Raw genomic sequence first — 6467 nt, forward strand, 5'->3', positions numbered from 1 at the left:
ATTTGTTTTAGAAGAAAACATCTCTGAACATTGTCACACAAAGGCTTCAATTCTGGTAGACATTAATACCACTTTATCAAGTCAAAAGTATCAGTTTATTGCATACTGGTCAGCTCATGGAGCCCCCAAACATCCAATGCCATCCAGGACAATTGAGGCCAACATTTAGATTTTTATATCATTAGTACGAAGGTTTTTGAGACCTAGTATTTTCGGCCATGGAATATATGTCTCGTACATTTTATATCTTACATTTAAAGTCAAAAGTTGGTACGGCATTAAAAGTCAAAATAAATTCCAAATTAATTGATATAGTTCAAATTAATAGCATCTCGTCGGTAAGATGAACATCTCACAAGCAAGTTATGATAGAATTTTTTTTTTTTTGAAGAAACACTTCCGAACACTGTCACACAAACGCTTCATTTTAGCTAGACATGAATACCACTTCATTAAATAAAAAAACATCTAATTTTTGTACCCTGGTCTGCCCCTTGTGCCCCCAAACATCCAATAACACCCGAGAAAATTGGGGCAAGCGATTAGGTTTCATATGATTAGTACTGAGATTCGAGACCTGGTAATTTTTTGGCCATGGTATGTCTTATATATTTTATGTGGGACATTTAATATCATAAGTCGCTAGGGCATTAAAAGTCAAAGTAAATTCTAAATTAAGTGATGTAGTCCAAATTATTAGCATCTTGCCGGTAAGATGTATATCTCACCGACGAGATACGAAAATTTATGATTTTTAGAAGCCAAACACCACTAAACACTATCACAAAAAGGTTATAATTCAGGTAAACATGAATTGCTCTTCATCAAATCAAAAGCATCAACTTATTGAACATTGATTAGCCCCAGGAGCTCTCAATCATCCAATATCACCCAGAAAAATTGGGGCCAATATTTAAGTTTTTGTATGATTAGTACAGATGTTTGAAACTTGGTATTTTTTCGGCCATGGTATGCCTCATACATTTTTTACGGGACATTTGATGTTCCAAGTCATTAGGGCATTAAAAGTCAAAGTAAATTCCAAATTCAATGATGTAGTTCAAATTATTAGCATCTCGCCGGTAAGATATAAAACTCACCGGCGAGAAACACCTCTGAACACTGCCACACACAAAGGCTTCATTCAAGTAGACAAAAATATCTTTTCATGAAATAAAAACATCAGTTTATTGCATACTGGTCAGCCGCTGGGGACCCCAAACATCCAATGTCACCTAGAAAAATTGGGGCCAACATTTAGGTTTTAAATGATTAGTACGGAGGTTTAAGACTTTGTATTTTTTAGGCCATGTTATGCCTCCTACATTTTATGTGGGACATTTGATGTCATAAGTCAGTAGGGCAATAAAAGTCAAAGTAAATTCCAAATTAAGTGATGTAGTTCAAATTACTAGCATCTCGCCGGTAAGATGTACAACCCCCCGATCAGATACAATAGATAAAGGCTTCAATTTTTTTTTTGGTAGAAGATAAAGGCTTCAATTCAGGTAGATATGAATACATGTTCATCAAACCAAAGGCATCAGTTTATTGTATACTGATCAGCCCTTAGAGCCTCCAAACAACCAATGTCACCAAGAAAAATTTCCGCCAACATTTAGGTTTTTATATGATTAGTACGGAGGTTTAAAGACTTGGTATTTTTTTGGCCATAGTGTGCCTCATATATTTTATATCATAAGTCGGTAGAGCATTAAAAGTCAAAGTAAATTCTTAATTAATTAAAGTAGTTCAAATTATTAGCTTCTCGCCGGTAAGATGAAAACTCACCGGCGAGATACGAAAGGTATTTTTTTAAAAGGAAACATCTCTGAACACTGTCACACAAAGGCTTCATTCAGGTAGACATGAATATCTTTTCATGAAATCAAAAGCATCAGCTTATTGCATACTGGTCAGCCCCTAGAGCCCCGAAACATCTGTCACATAGAAAAATTGGGGCCAACATTTAGGTGTTTATATGATTAGTACGGAGGTTTAAGATTTTGTATTTTTTAGGCCATGGTATGCCTCGTACATTTTCTATGGGATATTTGATGTCATAAGTCGGTAAGGCAATAAAAGTCAAAGTAAATTTCTAAAGTTCAAATTATTAGCATCTCGCCGGTAAGATGTACATCTCACCACATCTCACCGGCAAAATACAAAATAAAATTTTTTTTTGGAAGGAAATGCCTTCGAGCACTATCACACAAAGGCTTCATTTCAGGTAAATGAATACCTCTTTATCAAAATAAAAAGCATCAACTTATTGTATACTTGTCAACCCTTGGAGCCCCCAAACAATGCCACCCGAGAAAATTGGGGCAAGCATTTATGTTTTTATCTGATTAATACAGAAGTTTGGGACTTGATATATTTTCGGTCATGGTATGCCTCATATATTTTATATGGGGCATTTGATGTCGTATGTCAGTAGGACACTAAAAGTCAAACCAAATTCAAAATTAAGTGATCTAGTTCAAATTATTTGCGTCTCATCGATAAGATGTACAACTCACCAGTGAGATACGAACTTTTTTTAGAAGGAAACGCATCTGAACACTATTACACAAAGGCTTTAATTCATATAGACATGAATACCTCTTCATTAAACAAAAAGCATCAACTTATTACGCACAGGTCAGCCCCTAGAGCCCCCAAACATTCAATGCCACCTAGGAAAATTGGGGCTAGCATTTAGGTTTTCAAATGTTTGGTACGAAGGTTTGAGAATTAATATATTTTTGTCTATGGTATGTCTCGTTTATTTTATATGATTAGTACGGAGATTTAAGACATGGTATTTTTTTTGGCTATGGTATATATGTCTCATATATTTTATATGTTACATATTGTCACGAGTTGGTAGGACATTAAAAATTAAAGTAAATTCCAAATTAAGTGATGTAGTTCAAATTATTAGCATCTCGCCGGAAAGATATACAACTCTCCAGCACGATACGAAAGATATTTGTTTTAGAAGGAAACATCTCTGAACACTGTCACACAAAGGCTTCAATTCTGGTAGACATTAATACCTCTTTATCAAATCAAAAGTATTAGTTTATTGTATACTGGTCAGGCGCTGGAGCCCCCAAACATCCAATGCCATCCAGGACAATTGAAGCCAACATTTATATTTGTATATCATTAGTATGAAGGTTTTTGAGACTTGGTATTTTTGGCCATGGAATATATGTCTCGTACATTTTATATGTTACATTTAATGTCAAAATTTGGTAGGGCATTAAAAGTCAAAATAAATTCTAAATTAATTGATATAGTTCAAATTAATAGCATCTCGCCGGTAAGATGAACATCTCACCAGCAAGTTATGAAAGAAATTTTTTTTTTTTAAAGAAACACTTCCTAACACTGTCATACATAGGCTTCATATCAGCTAGACATGAATACCACTTCATTAAATAAAGGACATCTAATTTTTGCACACTGGTCAGCCCCTAGTACCCCCAAACATCCAATGACACCCGAGAAAATTGGGGCCAACAATTAGGTTTTATATGATTAGTACTGTGATTCGAGACCTGGTAATTTTTTGGCCTTGGTATGCTTTATATATTTTAAATGGGACATTTGATATCATAAGTCGGTAGTGCATTAAAAGTCAAAGTAAATTCTAAATTAAGTGATGTAGTCCAAATTATTAGCATCTTGCCAGTAAGATGTAAATCTCACCGGCGAGATACGAAAAATTATTATTTTAGAAGCCAAACACCACTAAACACTATCACAAAAAGGATTCAATTCCGGTAAACAGGAATACCTCTTCATCAAATCAAAAGCATCAACTTATTGAACACTGATCAGCACTCGGAGCTCTCAATCATCCAATGTTACCCAAAAAAATTGGGGCCAATATTTAAGTTTTTATATGATTAGTACAGTCATTTGAGACTTGGTGTTTTTTGGCCATGGTATGCCTCATACATTTTATATGGGACATTTGATGTACCAAGTCATTAGGGTATTAAAAGTCAAAGTAAATTCCAAATTCAGTGATTTAGTTCAAATTATTAGCATCTCGCCGGTAAGATATAAAACTCACTGGCGAGAAACACCTCTAAACACTGCCACATAAAGGCTTCATTCAAGTAGACAAACATATCTTTTCATGAAATAAAAAGCATCAGTTTATTGCATACTGGTAAGCCCCTGGAGACCCCAAACATCCAGGCCAAACATTTAGGTTTTTTAAGATTAGTACGAAGGTTTAGGACTTCGTATTTTTTAGGCCATGGTATGCCTCCTATATTTTATGTGGGACATTTGATGTCATAAGTCAATAGGGCATTAAATGCCAATGTAAATTCCAAATTAGGTGATGTAGTTCAAATTATTAGCATCTCGCCGGTAAGATGTACAACTCCCCGGTGAGATACAAAAGATATTTTTTAAAAGGAAACACCTTTGAACACTATCACATAAAGGCTTCAATTCAGGTAGACATGAATACCTCTTCATCAAATCAAAGGCATCAGTTTATGGTATACTGATCAGCCCCTAGAGCCTCCAAACAACCAATGTCACCAAAAAAAATTTGGGCCAACATTTAGGTTTTTATATGATCAGCACGGAGGTTTAAAGACTTGGTATTTTTTTGGCCTTGGTGTGCCACATATATTTTATATTGACATTTTATATCATAAGTCGGTAGGGCATTAAATATCAAAGTAAATTCTAAATTAAGTGATGTAGTTCAAATTATTAGCTTCTCACCGGTAAGATGTAAAACTCACCGGCGAGATACGAAAGATATTTTTTTAGAAGGAAACATCTCTGAACACTATCACACAAAGACTTCAATTTAGGTAGACATGAATATCTTTTGGTCAAATCAAAAGCATCAACTTAATGCATACTGGTCAGCCCCTGGAGCCCCCAAACATCCAATGTCACATAGAAAAATTGGGGCCAACATTTAGGTTTTTATATGATTAGTACGGAGGTTTAAGACTTTGTAATTTTTGGGTCATGGTATGCCTCGTACTTTTTCTATGGGATATTTGATGTCCTAAGTCGGTATGACAATAAAAGTCAAAGTAAATTCCAAAAGTTCAAATTATTAGCATCTCGCCGGTAAGATGTACATCTCACTAGCGAAATATAAAAGAATTTTTTTTTTTTGGAAGGAAACGCCTTCGAACATTATCACACAAAGGCTTCATTTGAGGTAGTTATGAATACCTCTTTGTCAAAATAAAAAGCATCAGCTTATTGTACACTGGTCAACCCCTGGAGCTCCCAAATAATGTCACCAGGAAAAATTGGGATAAGCATTTAGGTTTTTATATGATTAATACGGAGGTTTGGGACTTCGTATATTTTCGGCCATTGTATGTCTCGTATATTTTATATGGGACATTTGATATCGTATGTCAGTAGGATACTAAAAGTCAAAGCCAATTCAAAATTAAGTGATGTACAAATTATTTGTGTCTCACCGGTAAGATGTATAACTCACTAGTGAGATATGAAAGTTTTTCAGAAGGAAACACATCTGAACATTGTCACACAAACGCTTTAATTCATGTAGACATGAATACCTCTTCATTAAATAAAAAATATCAACTTATTATGCACAGGTCAGCCCCTAGAGCCCCCAAACATCCAATGCCACCCAGGAAAATTGGGGCCAGCATTTAGGTTTTCATATGTTTGGTACGAAGGTTTGAGAATTAATATATTTTTGTCTATGGTATGTCTCGTTTATTTTATATGGGTCATTTGATGTTATAAGTCGGTAGGGCATTTAAAGCCAAAGTAAATTCCAAATTAAGTAGTGTAGTCCAAATTATTAGCATCTCGCCGGTAAGATGTCTACATTTTGATTTTTATATGATTAGTATGGAGGTTTGAGACATGGTATTTTTTTCGGCCATGGTATATATGTCTCATACATTTTATATGTTACACATATTGTCATGAGTTGGTAGGACAATAAAAATTAAAGCAAATTTCAAATTAAGTGATGTAGTTCAAATAATTAGCATCTCGCTGGAAAGATATACAACACACCTGCATGATACGAAAGATATTTTTTTTAGAAGGAAACATCTCTAAACACTGTCGCACAAAGACTTCAATTTTGGTAGACATTAATACCGCTTTATCAAATCAAAAATATCAGTTTATTGAATACTGATATGCCCCTGAAGCCCCCAAGCATCCAATGCATCCCAGGACAATTGAGGCCAACATTTAGGTTTTTATATCATTAGTACGAAAGTTTGAGACTTGGTATTTTCGGCCATGGAATATATGTCTCGTACATTTTATATGTTACATTTAATGTCAAAAGTTGGCAGGGCATTAAAAGTCAAAATAAATTCCAAATTAATTGATAGAGTTCAAATTAATAGCATCTCGCCGGTAAGATGAACATCTCATCAGCAAGTTATAATAGAAATTTTTTTTTTTTTGAAGAAACACTTCTGAACACTATC

Source organism: Telopea speciosissima, chromosome 11, assembly GCF_018873765.1.
Source record: "Telopea speciosissima isolate NSW1024214 ecotype Mountain lineage chromosome 11, Tspe_v1, whole genome shotgun sequence".
NCBI classification, from domain to species: domain Eukaryota; kingdom Viridiplantae; phylum Streptophyta; class Magnoliopsida; order Proteales; family Proteaceae; genus Telopea; species Telopea speciosissima.